At 35.5% G+C, this 14,195-nt stretch overlaps 1 long non-coding RNA gene across 1 annotated transcript in view; it reads right to left on the reverse strand.

Moving 5' to 3' along the window:
* Positions 1–7,584: 7,584 nt before the first annotated feature.
* LOC141567827 (uncharacterized) overlaps positions 7,585–14,195 on the reverse strand; it is a 178,060-nt gene continuing 171,449 nt past the window's right edge. The window contains exon 4 of the long non-coding RNA XR_016021632.1: positions 7,585–9,513. This is a non-coding gene — a long non-coding RNA (uncharacterized LOC141567827). The remainder of the gene's footprint in view (positions 9,514–14,195) is intronic.

The following is a 14,195-nucleotide window of genomic DNA, read 5'->3' on the forward strand; positions in this document are numbered from 1 at the left end:
TTCTCCATCTTGAACAATCCAGGTGCATTCAGTTCATTACAAGATGAATTACTGCTGCCTTCCTCTCCAGGGAACCTTGCAAATATTGGTCCATTCTGTCACCTACCTCAATCTTCCAGGGTGAAGTTTTCAGATAGTAGAGCTCACATCACAATGAGAAAATTCAAGAGCCTGGGGTGGAATGAAATTTCTGACCTCTATTAATCTGTGGTGTGGCCTTGTCACTTTCTGGTATGACCCTCAGAAAGGTCCTTAATCTCTCTGTGATTCAATTCTCTTGTGCGTAAATTAGGAATAATAATACCTACCTCATAGGACTATTGTAATGATTAAATGAGCTGGTATGTGTGTGACACTTAGAAAACGAGTGTTTCACACATAAAGCGCCATATGTCTGCAAGCTATAAACTATAATTTTATTCCACTTAATTCCCACCACCTGAAATGAAAATTTTGGTTCCCAGTTTATGACTTCTTGCTGTAAATGGTTCATACAATTTAACTATATAATGTTTCCAAGCATTGTACAGAAACTGGCTACTTCTCTGTTCTATTCTTACTCTCATGCCAGGCCTCTTCAGGGATTCAGTGGAGTGGCTTTCTGTGCTCTGTCATATACTTACTGTTAGATTATGTTTACTGACATTTTAAGGTCTAAGATATATCCAGCTGGATTTTTATCAGGGCTATTAAAGTCATAAATGAATTTGGGGAGAATTAACACCTATACAATAGTCAATCTTCCCAGCTTACAATATATGTTCCCCACTTCTTTCATAATTTCCTGTATCAGAATTGAATCCAAGAAGCAGAACCACTATGTATAAGGTATTTGTTACCAGGGTTGGGTCTTATGCAATAATAAGAACTGGCTAAGCAGTGTCTGTAAGGCTTCTATCCTTCAACGAATGCTGGAACTTGGAGTCTGCAGTGCGGGAAGTTAGGAAGAAATGATAGATGTAGTGAGGGAAGAGCAAAGACAAGCTGGAATTCACAAGAAGGAGCTGGAACCCACAAAGAAAGAACAAAACCCGTGTCAATCCTTGACGGCTATGACCTAGATGACGTAGATATTCTGCATAGAAAGCTGGTATCCTTCCTCATGGAGCTAAACAATCATCTGCCAGTAGGAGAAGTGGAAGGTGGTTAAACCACAGACCCAGCTACCGTCCCACACCAAGCATTGAGACATCACCACTATGTGTGAACTATAAAATGGCTTCTGCTTAACTTCCGTCTCCCAAATAGCCTACAAAAATGTCCCTAGTGGCCCATTCTAAGTGAAAATATAGAGAAGGGAATTCTGGGAAATATAGTTCAGCCTAGCCAAAGTGACAGATTACAAACTCACCATATCTCTCAGTATAACTTAATGAATTCTATGTCTCACATCATAATTACCATAAATTGTATCACAACTGTTGATGTGATCTCTATGCAATATATTTAATATATGGTTGGGAACACTCTAATTCCCTTTCCCTCTTTCCCTTTGGTGTATATTACAATACCTCAGATCCATTTATCCAACACCACTCTCTCTGCACTTAAGTAGTTGAATACAGGTAGAATAAAACTCAAAGCCATGCTGAACAGTCCAACTTTGAATTTATGAATAAAAATCATACCTAAGTCCTCATTGCTGCCTATCAAACTTACTATTACACTTCCTGGTCAATTCACTCTACTATTCTCCTGCATTACTACTATATAACTTCTCAAATATCTAACACCTCCTCTCCTGTATTAGCTTGCACAAAATATCACAGATGGGTAACTCAAGTAACAGAAATTACAGCTCTAGAGTCTGGGAAGTCTAAGCTCTAGGTGCTGGCCAATTTGGTTCTTAAGCAAAGTCTTTCTTCCTGGCTTGCAGATGGCTACCTTCTCACTGTGTTCTCATGGGGGCGGGGGGGGGGGGGGGGAGAGAGAGAGAGAGAGAGAGAGAGAGAGAGAGAGAGAGAGATTTTTGTTCTAGTTCTGTGAAAAATGCCATTGGTATTTTGATAGGGATTGCATTGAATCTATAGATTGCTTTGAATAGTATGGATATTAAAAAAATATTATTCCAATCCATGACCATACAATATCTTTCCAGTTATGTGTGTTCTTCAATTGATTTTACCAATGTCTTTTAGTTTTCAGTGTACAGGTCTTTCACTTTATTGGTTAAATTTATTCCTGGCATTTTAACATTTTTGATGCAATTGTAAATGGGATTGTTATCTTAATTTCTCTTTCACGTAGTTTGCTGCTAGTGTATAGAAACACAGCAGAATTTTGCATATTGTTTTTGTATCCTATAACATTACTGAATTCATTTATTAGTTCTTGGATGTTTTGGTGGAGTCTTTATTATTTTCTGTATATAGTATCATGTCATCTGCAAATAGCAACAGGCTTACTTCTTCCTTTCTGATTTGGATGCCATTTATTTTTTTTATCTTCCTCGTTGCTTTAGCTAGGTCTTCCAATACTAAGTTGAATAAGAGTCTCTCTCCTTGTATAAGTCCTGTGTGGATCAGAAATGCAAGCCACCCTGGCCACCAGCACCAGGCATTCAAGAGGTATATCTTGTGTGGAATGTGTGTACCCTCGGTTTCTGGAGGAGCGCTGGGCCAGGCTGCAGGGGAACACTGGTGTAGGACAAGTGGTGTTAAAAAGGTAGATTAGAGTGCCTCAAATGGTGCCCACCAACACCTCCATCTCTGGAGATTATCCCAACAGACCTCTGCTCCTCTCACACATGCCCCAAGATAAGTTAATGAGCATCTTTCACATATGGACCAGGCACTTTTCAAACTGCTGCCTCTACAGTGGGACTTGGAGTGAGTGAATCTGTGCATGAGATCTTTCAGACTGGAGTCCCAGTCTTCTATAACCCTCTCGTTCTCCTAGACATAAGCCCCACTGTTTTTAAGACAGATGTTATGGGGCTCATCATCCTGGTACAGGTGACCAGGGCCAGGGTGCCTGATAAAGGGCTCGAAACACTTGCTTCTCAGAGAGGAGCTGTACATTTGTGATGTCCCTCCCACTCGTGGGTCACTGGCTGGAGTCCTGACAAGACCATGTTTTTACTCTCCTACCTATTTCAATGTGGTTTTTCTCTTACTCTTTAGTTGTGGAATAGCTTTTCTGCTAGTCTTCGGGTTCTTTTCAGAGAGAGTTGCTCTATATGAGTTATATAGCAAGTTCAAGATCTTTCTTCACTTTCTTTTATAACCCACTCTCCTGGTGTTTCTTCTTATAAGGGCACTAACCCCATTATGAAGGCACCATCCTCATGACCTCATCTAAACCTTATTTTCTTCCAAAGTTATCATCTGAAAAATTCTATCACATTGGAGGTCAGGGCTTTAACAAATGAATTGGATGAGGGGACACAATTAATCTATAGTATCTGCCTTCTTCATTCTCAGTAAATGATTCTGCTCCTTCTTTCATGTAGAAATATAATCAATCAAGAGAGTACTTCTATATCATCCTACCTCCAAATCTTAATCTCAACCCTCCACATTTTAATTTATATTTTATGCTTCTCTCCTGTTACAATGGCATATATATAATAGCATATATGTGTGTGTGTGTGTGTGTGTGTGTATGTATGTATGTATACATATGTTTTCTTATGAAATCAAATGCTCTACTTGTGCATTGGACTGAATGTTTTCTTGTTCACTGAAGAACCTCACTCCAGCAAATGGTCCTATTTCTCTGGCATTAAACATTTTTCCTTTCTACTAAATCCTTCTCATGAACATGCATTTTATAATATCTCTAATGTTGATAAAACCATTTTCTTAATCTTAGATGTTCCCATAGCTATTGTCTTTAGAGCAAAATTCAGGAGTTCACTATACCTACTCTTTCCATCTCTTCTTTTCCCATTCTCTCTTGGACTCATTTAAAAAGGGCTTCTATTGTCACCACTGTACCAAAACTTCTTTTGACAAGGTCATCAGCAACCTCCTCCTCAATAAACCAAATTATCATCTTATTTAATCCACTGGCAGCATTTCACAATGTTGATGACAACCTCTGCTGAAAAACTTTCTTCTCAACTTTTGGGACTCAAGACACTTAAGTCTCTTTCTACTTCATTGGCCATTTTTTCTTTTTCTGGACCATGCTCATTGTCTAAACTTCTAAACATCAGACTATCTTTCCACCAACAGTGCATGAGGGTTCCTTTTTCTCCACAGCCTCTCCAACACTTGTTATTATTTGTCATGTTGATGATAGCCATTCTGACTGGTGTGAGGTAATATCTCATTGTGGTTTTTATTTGCATTTATCTGATGATTAGTGATGAGCAGTTTTTCATATGTCTATTGGACATTTGTATGTCCTCTTTGGAGAAATGTCTATTTGGTTCCTCCCCCTATTTTTTAATTGGATTGTTTGTTTTTCTGTTGTTCATTTGTATGAGTTACTTAAATATTTTGGATATTAGCCCCTTATTGGAGGCATTGTTTGCAAAAATCTTCTCCCATTCAATTGATTGCCTCTTTATTTTGTCAATGGTTTCTTTTGCTGTGCAGAAGCTTTTAAGTTTGATATAGTCCCATTCGTTACTTTTAGCTTTTACTTCCCTTGTCTGAAGTCAAATTCATAAAATCCTCTTTGAACCCAAGGTCCATAAGTTTAGTACCTATGTTTTCTTCTATGCAGTTTATTGTTCAGGTCTTATGTTTAGGTCTTTGATCTATTTTGAGTTAATAGATGATGTATTATAGAATTGTACACCTGAAATCTATGTAATTTTACTAACAATTGTCACCCCAATAAATTTAATTAAAAAAAAAGTCTTATAGCTCAATCCTCAGACCTCGTCTCCACCTATACTATCCTTAAGTGAGATTATCCAGGCCTTTTACTTTAAAATAATTTGTGACCTGATGATTCCTCAATGTGTAGCTACAACCCCAGTCTCCAAACTCATATATGAAACTACCTACTCAACATCGACACTTAGGTGCTTAATCTAAAACTTGAAATGTTCAAAATAAAATTCCTGATTCTCCTTACCCTCCAATGTGCTTTCCCCTCAGTGTTCCCCTTCTCAGTAAACAGCAAATACTAATCCAATTACATAGACCAAAACCTGTGGAATCATCCTGCCTCTTCCTTCTCACATACCAAACAAGCTAATTCTCAGTAAATCTCATTGGTGATTCTTTCAAAATTCACCTAAAATCTACCTACTTCTTAACACCTAGTCCAAGTGCTCTTCTTTCTGGACAATTGTAAAAGCCTTTTAAATAACTTCTCTGCTTCCAATCTGAGAAGTCTACACTCTAATATTTATAAAGTCATGGGCCTTTCAAAAATGTTAAATCATGCCAGATATGTGCTCCCATTCTCTTAATGGTTTCGCATCTCTCACATAATAATCCATAATCTGTACTAGTCTATAGATCCTGTACTATAGGTCATAGCTAAATATGCAACCTGATTTCCACTCACTGCCTTACTTGCTTTACTTGAACAACATTGAATTCCTCACTATACTTAATACATATTAAGCATCCACCAACCACGGGACCTGTACATCTACTTTTCTCATTGATTGTAATTCTTTTTATCCTAAGATAAAATCATGGTTAAATTATTGTTTAAATCAAATCTCTTTTAAATTGCATCTCATCCCAAGTTCTTTGTTCAACATTCTACATAAAACAGAATTTTACACCTGAAACCTATGTAACTTTACTAACAAGTGTCACCCCAACAAACTTTAAAAAAAGAAAGAAAACAAAAAGAATAAAATAGGACCCCTGCCACTTTTTGTCCTCTATTCTGATTTACTTTTTCTTTATATCACTAATCAAACCTGACATAGGAGAACTTGAACTGTTTAGATTCAAAATTTTTCTCTACCACACACTGTTGTGACCCTGGCAACTTCCTTACCTTTTTATGATTCATTTTCCATATCTGTACAATGGGAATATAATAGAATCTACCTCATAGGGCTGTTAAATCATGTTGTTTAAGTAAGTGTGTGTGTGTGTGTGTGTGTGTGTGTGTGTGTGTGTGTGTGTGTGTGATAGAAAGAGAGGCACTTAGAAAAATGAGCGTCGGCCATAAGCACTATCTATGCCCTCATTCCTAGAATAGATATCATTGTTTGTCTCCTCTCTTAAGAAAGTAAGTTTGGTGAAAGCAGGATTTTTGTCTCTCTTGTATCTCTAGGATTAGAACAGTCACTTCACATAATAGTTATTGAATGATTTTTTTTAAAGGCCATTGCTCTTATGTGTATCATGCATCTGACCACTTAAACAAATGTATTTAAATTTTAGTTCAGTCTTTTGACTCTTTCGGGTAGCCAAACATGTCAGTTACCAAAAAAAAAAAAAACAAACAAACAAACAACCATATATGTATATAAATTTTAATAGTGAATATAGGAAAGTAAGAATATATATATATATATTTTAAAATCTTTCGTGACCTGATGATTCCTCAATGTGTAGCTATAACCCCAGTCTCCAGACTCATATGTAAGAATATATATATATATATATATATATATATATATATATATATATATATATATTCTTACTTTCCTATATTCACTATTAAAATTTATCCTTTTTAATTGCCTACAACTTATGCAACAATATTTAATAATAACCATTGTAGTGCCCCAGCCCAATTTTAGAGAATGCATAGTAGTGGCTACTTCATTAAAAGAAATACTCTTAATAGAATCGATTTTGAAGCTTATTAAATTTCCTTTTAACATAGAGTGATAAGATACATTTTTTTCTTACTTAACCTTTAGAGTGGGAAGGATTTCTGTGTGGTGGCCGGCTGCCCCAATCTAAGCACACATACTCTGGGCTCATACAGACATGAGCCAAACTTCCACTTCCAACTTACCAGCTCACTGATTTTGAGCAAACCACCAAATCTCTCTGATTCCATTTATTTTCATACTTTCTCACAGGTTTACTGTAAGACTTGAATAAAATAATGTCAGTGAAGTGATTCACAAAACATCTAACACATATTACACGCTAAATACATGTTAGGAGTTTCTTTTTCTTTTTCCTTCATTTTTTATAATTATTCTTAAATCTTCACATTCGTTTGTTTGACCACTATGTATATAATTAATCTAGCCACTGAGATAAAAGTTCTCACAGTTGGATAAAATACGTAGCTCAGTAAATAACTTATTTTAGTGCAATGTAACATGTACCTGAGAACAGATGTTCAGTTAATTAATACTTAGTGAATAAATGAACAAATGGTTAAGCGAAAATCTTGACCTATGGTATATATCTCTTTCTAGAGATTCCAATTTAAAGTTATAATTTATCCTGCATCCGAAAAGATGAAAAATTCCAACTCATGTACACACTAGCACAATATACCTCACCTGTGTCTGTGGCTAGACTAGGAAAGGGAAGAGCTGGGAGGTAGAAAGTTGAACATGTAAATCCTCAAATAATAGACTGGAATCAATGGTTTTGGTGCCTCACAAAAAGAAAGAAAAAGTGTTTCAAAATGGAAAAAGCATCAGCAATTTATTTTTGTAAACATCCAGTTCCATCATTGGCAGTCTATTCAAACAGTTTCATATGAAATTTCCATTAGCAGAAAATAAAAAAATCTCATAAGACTTTTAAATACCCTTTGATTCCTTTTCTGAGTTTCCAATAAGAATTTAATTGAGAGATAAGGCAAAAGCACAAAATCCTGATATTTTTTTCAATTTCAGAAAAGTAGACATCATTACATTTAAAACTAAAAATATTCTGTCCACCTGTCATCATTCATCTTTACACAGAACACAATAGTTGCCTATCCAGAGAGTATGATTGATTGTAGGTTCTCAGAACACACAAATGGTTTTGGACAGATGTTTCATCAATGACAAATTGGCCTTAAGGGAAATGCGACCACCTTGGAAAAAAGGCACATTTCCAACTCCTTTTAGTTTCAGCAGCGCTATTTGAAACTATTTTCTAATCTTAAATTTCTAAGTAAACTTCTGTTAAAACAAATATTAAAGAACTCTTTTTAAATTAGATTTAAATAAATCCTCTAAAAGCTAAGATTACAGTTTCAAGTAACCCACTAATCAACTCTCCAATTTTTATGGCAATATTATTGCAAGATTTTGCAAAGTATTTGATGGCTCAACCACAAAGCCCTGTATATGAGTACATATTATCACATTAGGGGCACGCAGTTTTGATTTTTAGAGCATTCAATTAAGTTCTGACCTTGAACTGATCTGATTAATACTTTTTCTTGTAGTGGTTATCTTTCATTTTTTACAACACTCAATGGGAACAGAGAAAATATTCCATTTAAAATTAGAGGCTCTAAGTGTATAAAATTAGCATTGTAAGCACCAAAAGTTGTAAAATTATCTCTTAGATATTCTCCAGAAAGTAAGGGGTGGGAAGATCTGTAGTAGCTTTATACAGTGTTTCCAAAAGGAACGCAGGAATTTCACAGCTGTGTAGATCACTGATTATTGAAATGTTTCTGCAGAATTGATGTTAAATGTTCTCTTAGCATAGAATCAGACAATCACAAATATACTCACACTTGCACACAAACACCATCACCACACACAGTGAGGGCTCATTATGCTATGAACTTGTTCTCAATCTACACACCCCATCTTTTTGTTGTTGTTTTATTATTTCATTTTATTGTATATTTTGTAGCTTTATTATATTGTGAGATCTGTTTTAATGGCATGTTCAGGAAATCAATTGACCAAACCTTAAGTACAAATGGCAAATGCAGAAACCACAAAGTATGTCTAAGTTTCCCTAAACTTCATAAAAGTGGATCTATGGGTATGTTTACACACACACACACACACACACACACACACACACACACACATACACACACACACACACACTGTTTTCTTGGATCAAACAGTTCATAATTCAAATGCTAAGGAAGGTCTAACAATTCCTGGGGAGTTTCCCATTCTGTTTGACTTAAAAATTTGTATATTTAATATTTAATACCTCTTACAGAATATTCTCATTGGAGAGAGAGGATGAATTGTGATAACCTAACCAGATTCCAGCCTCTTTACCTTATCACTGTTTCAGAAACCTTATAGTATAGTAGAAATTACTCTCCTTACTACATTCTGGCCCAGGCCACCCAAGCTTCTTTCTCCACCTGGAGATCAGAATGCCCAAGATTTTATATTCAAAAAGAACACTATACAGAGCCACTGACTCAAAGTTATCTAGAGCTGTAGAAATAATGAGGTCCAACATCTCTTACTACTGTCTGGAACAATGACCAACTACTCTCGTCTTCCCCAGGCCAACGGCAGTCGATCCTTTGAGGCTCTTGACTTCTGCTCTTCTAGAAATCTTCATGGTTGGCGAGTGTTCTTCCTGTGAGTTCAGTTGGAATTCTTCGCACACCTCTATCCCTTTTTCAGGATATTTACCAAATAATATTGAGTAGCCTAGATGTCAACTGTTTCCACATCCCTGGCGCTGAATCATACTTCTTTTGGGGGGAAAAAAAAATCACTGTATAAATCGGTTTACATCACACACTCCGCCATTAACAAATTAAAAATTCTGTTTAGTAATCTATATTCTAAAGTCACCTTTACCATTCTCCTTCTGGTGGCACCCGGGCCTCCAGATTTCTCTAGCTCTCTTAGGCAGAATAATTCCACTTTCAGGCATACCGGATGCATCTCAGTGTTTGACAGAGAAAGGTCATGCAAATAACAGTATCCACCGTCTCCAGAGGGCACTTTATTAAGTCTAGTGTCTCTTGATCGTGTTCTGTAAAATCGAGCCCAACCTGATAGAATAAAAGTAACAGCAGGATCTTCAGTTTTCTGCTCTGGAGCCCAACCAACACAATTCAGCTGCGCTTTATGTTTCTACTGTGTCTCCCATCCTGCATTTCTCCAGCAAATGGTTTCCTCACTCTACACTCTGTGTGCCGTTTTTCTGCCTCATGGTTGTCACTTACTCATAGCTTCTGCTTCCCTCACAACTTTAGCTTATGCGTTGTACCATCATGACCTCTCTGACTTTTCAAATTCTGCTCCCCATACTGCCTATATCAAATGTTCAAACTAAGAAAGCTGAATGCTCCAGGTCATCTTTTAAATCTGGTCTCAGGAGCCACCGTAGGGCTCTGACTGCCCTTTGTTTGAGGCCTAGCCCTGCCCTGGTCCTCCGTTCATCTATTGTTTGTTGATCTCATGGTGAAAACATGATCATGCAGACTCACCCCTTTCACAGACATTGCTGTCAGCTTTGTTGTCCTCAGATTGGACCAGAGGGAAGCAACTACTGGGATTCTTGTGCATTATGCTCCTTTATCTTCCCCATTGCAATAGATGTGTGGTGTCCAGCCCCCATACCTTTTACCAGCCAGAGCACCCATCCCCCAACTCCTGTGATTTTTAGAGCATTCAATTAAGTCCTGACCTTGAACTGATCTGATTAATACTTTTTCTCATGTTATATTTCAATTTTTACAATACTCAGTGGGAATGCTCAGTGGCTATTAATAACATATAGCTGTTCCCCTTCTCCTGGGAAGTGACCCCAGCTGACAGCAGTTGCCTCACCCCACAGGTTATTACCACCCTTCCTACTCTTGTTCACCTTCCTTATCCTGATTTACTGCCTCTCTTACAGATTTTATCTGAAGAACATTCCCTCAAAAAATCTGCATCTAAGTTCTTCTCTCAGGCTCTGCATCTAAGGAGCATGACCTCAAACCTGTTAAATAAAAAACTAAGCTCCCTCTATACTGCTAATGATAATAAGTAATTCTGCCAGCTACTTCTGAGAGTAATAACTTTGCATTTATGTTTTAAACGCAGAATTCAGATTCTATTTTGATTTCAGACATGGTGTCACTCAAACGGAGATCTATAACCACTTAATTCATCTGCTGAAATGATGTGTATGAGTTTGTGGTGAAATTCAATGAAATCAGCTCTAACAGGCTTTGCAATTATATTTATATAAATCATATATTTTTAAAAAAATCAAATTTCTAGAACTCAAAACTGTTTTTTTAGATATAATTGGTATATAACATTATATTAGTTTCAGGTATATAGCTAATGATTTGATATTTGTATATATTATATGATGACCACAAAAACTCTAGTTAACATCCTTCACCACACATAGTTACAATTTTTTTTCTGATGAGAACTTTTAAGATCTACTCTCTTAGCAACTTTCAAATGTACAATACAGTATTGTTAACTATAGCCACCATACACTGTGGTACATCCTCATGACCTATTTATTTTATAAATGTAAGTTTATACCTTTTGAACCCCCTCACCCATTTTGCCCATCCCTGACCCCTTCCTCTGGCAACCACAAATCTGTTTTCTGTTTCTATAAGTTTGGTGGTTAGCTATAAGTAACATCATATGTACAGTATTTGTCTTTCTCTGTCTGGCTTATTTCACTTAGCATAATGTACACAAAGTCCATCAATGTTAGTGCAAATGGCATTTTCCTTCTTTATGTGGCTGAATAATAATTCACTGATTATATATAGTACATTTTTTTTCAATTTATCCATTGATAGATACTTAGGTTGCTTCCATGTGTTAGCTATTATAAATAATGCTGCAATAGACATGGGTATGCAGACAAGTTTTCCAGTTAGTGTTTTTGTTTCCTTTGGATAAATAGCTAGAAGTGGAATGCTGAATCATAAGATAGTTCTATTTTTAATTTTTTGTAGAACCTCAATAATTTTTATAGTGGCTGTACCAATTTCCATTCTCACTGAAGTGCACAAGGATTCATTTTTCTCTGTGTCCTCATAAACATTTGTTATTTCTTGTCTCTTTGATAATAACCATCCTAACAAGTGTGAGGTGATATCTCATTGTGGTTTTGATTTGCATTTCATGATTAGCGATGTTGACACCTTTTCATCTACCTGTTGGCCATTTGTTTGTCTTTGGAAAAATGTCTTTACCTCTCCTCTGCCCATTTTTCAATCAGGTTTTGTCGTTGTTGTTGTTGTTTTGTATGCATTTATATATATTTTTTGGATATTAACCCCTTATCAAATTAATGGTCTGTAAATATTGTCTTTCATTCAGTAGGTTACCTTTTTATTTTGTTGATTGTTTCCTTTCCTGTGCAGGAGATTTTAGTCCAGTTTAGTCTCACTTGTTTATTTTTGCTTTTGTTGTCTTTGCTTTCGGTATGAAATTAAAAAACTCATAGGCAAAACATATGTAAAGGAGCTTGCAGCCTTTATTTTCTTCAAGGAGTTTAATGGTTTGAGGTCTTACATGAAAGTCTTTAATCCGTTTAAAGTTAAATTTTTGTGTATGTTGTAACATAGTGGTCCACTTTAATTCGTTTGCATTTGGCTATCCAGTTTTCCCAACACCATTTATTGAAGAGACTGACCTTTCCTCATTGCATATTCTTGCCTCCTTTGTTATAAATTAATTGACCATATATGTGTAGGTTTATTTCTGAACTTTCCATTTGTGTTCCATTGATCTGTGTCTTCTTTTATGCTAATACCATATTTTTTTTCATGACTACGAGTATAATTTTGTAATATAGTTTGAAATCAGGAAGTATGATACCTCCCAGTTTTTTCTTTCTCAAAAAATAAATTGCTTTGGCTATTTGGAGTTTTTTTGGTTCCACACAAATTTTAGAATTGTTTGTTTTATTTCTGTGAATAATGCCAAGGAATTTTTGATAAGGTTTAGACTGAATCTAAATTGCTTTGGTAAGTGGACATTTAACAATATCAATTATTCCAGTCTGTGAGTACAGAGAAGACACTCTTTAATTTGTGTCTTCCTTAATTTCTTTTGTCAATGTCTCATTATTTTCAGTGTATAGGTCTTTCACCTACTTGATTAAATTTATTCCTATCTATTTTATTCTTTTTGATACAATTATAAATGAGATGGTTTTCTTAATTTCGCTTTCTGATAGTTCATTATTAGTGTGTAGAATGCAAGAGATATTTGTTATTGATTTTCATATCCTGCAAATTTACTGAATTTATTACTTCTAACAGTGTTTTGGTGGAATCTAGGATTTTTCATGTCATCTGCAAGTAGTGACAGTTTTACTTGTTTCTTTCCAATTTGGATGCTGTTTTCTTTTTTCTTATCTAACTGCTCTAGCTGGAACTTCCAATATTATGTTAATTTAAAAGTGGTAAATGTGGGAATACTTGTCTTCTTGCTAATATTAGAGAAGAGCTTTCAGCTTTTCACAATGGAGTATAGTATTAGCTGTGGGTTTGTCATATATGGACTTTATTATGTTGAGGTATTTTCCCTTCATGTCCACTTTGTTGAGATTTGTCATAAGTGGATATCGAATTTTGTTGATGCTTTTTCTGCATCTGTTGAGATGATCAGATGATTTTTATCCTTCATTTTGTTAATGTGGTAAATCACATTGGTTTATTTGCAGATGTTGAACACTACTTGCATCTCTGGAATAATACTCATTTGATCGTTGTGTATGATCCACTTAATGTTTTCTCAAATTTGGTTTGCTAATATTTTAGTATATGTGCTGCCAAAGCGAGCACAGTTTGTTAATATTTTGTTGAGGATTTTTGCATATATACTCACTAGGAATATTGGCCTGTATTTTTCTTTTCTTCTGGCATCCCCCTTTGGTTTGGCATCAGGGTAATGCTGACCTTATAAAGTGAGTTTGGAAGTGTTTCCTCCTCTTCTATTTTTTTTGAAAAATTTGAGAATGATTGATTTTAATTCTTCTTTAAATGTTTGGTACAGTTGACTCATGAAGCCATCTGGTCTTGAACTTTTGTTTGTTGGGTGGTATTTGATACTTGATTCAATCTCCTTACTAAGAAAATCTGAACAGTTCAGTTACCTTTCTTCATGATTCGGTCTTCTTTGAGGAATGTATCTATTTCTTCTAGGTATTCTCATTAATTAGCATATAATTATTTGTAGTAGTCTCTTATGATCCCTTGTATTTCTGTGATGTCAGTTACAAAGTCTCCTCTTTTGTGTCTGATTTTATTTATTTGAGTCTTCTCTCTAGCTAAAATTTTGTAAATATTGTTTATCTTTTAAAAAATAGCTCTTAGTCTCATTGATATTTTCTATTGATTTTTGGTTTCAATTTCATTTATTTCCACTCTGGTCTTTGCTATTTCCTTTCTTCTGC

The sequence above is a fragment of the Rhinolophus sinicus genome, chromosome 6 (assembly GCF_057876585.1).
Source record: "Rhinolophus sinicus isolate RSI-liver-muscle chromosome 6, RSI-T2T, whole genome shotgun sequence".
In the NCBI taxonomy this organism is placed as follows: domain Eukaryota; kingdom Metazoa; phylum Chordata; class Mammalia; order Chiroptera; family Rhinolophidae; genus Rhinolophus; species Rhinolophus sinicus.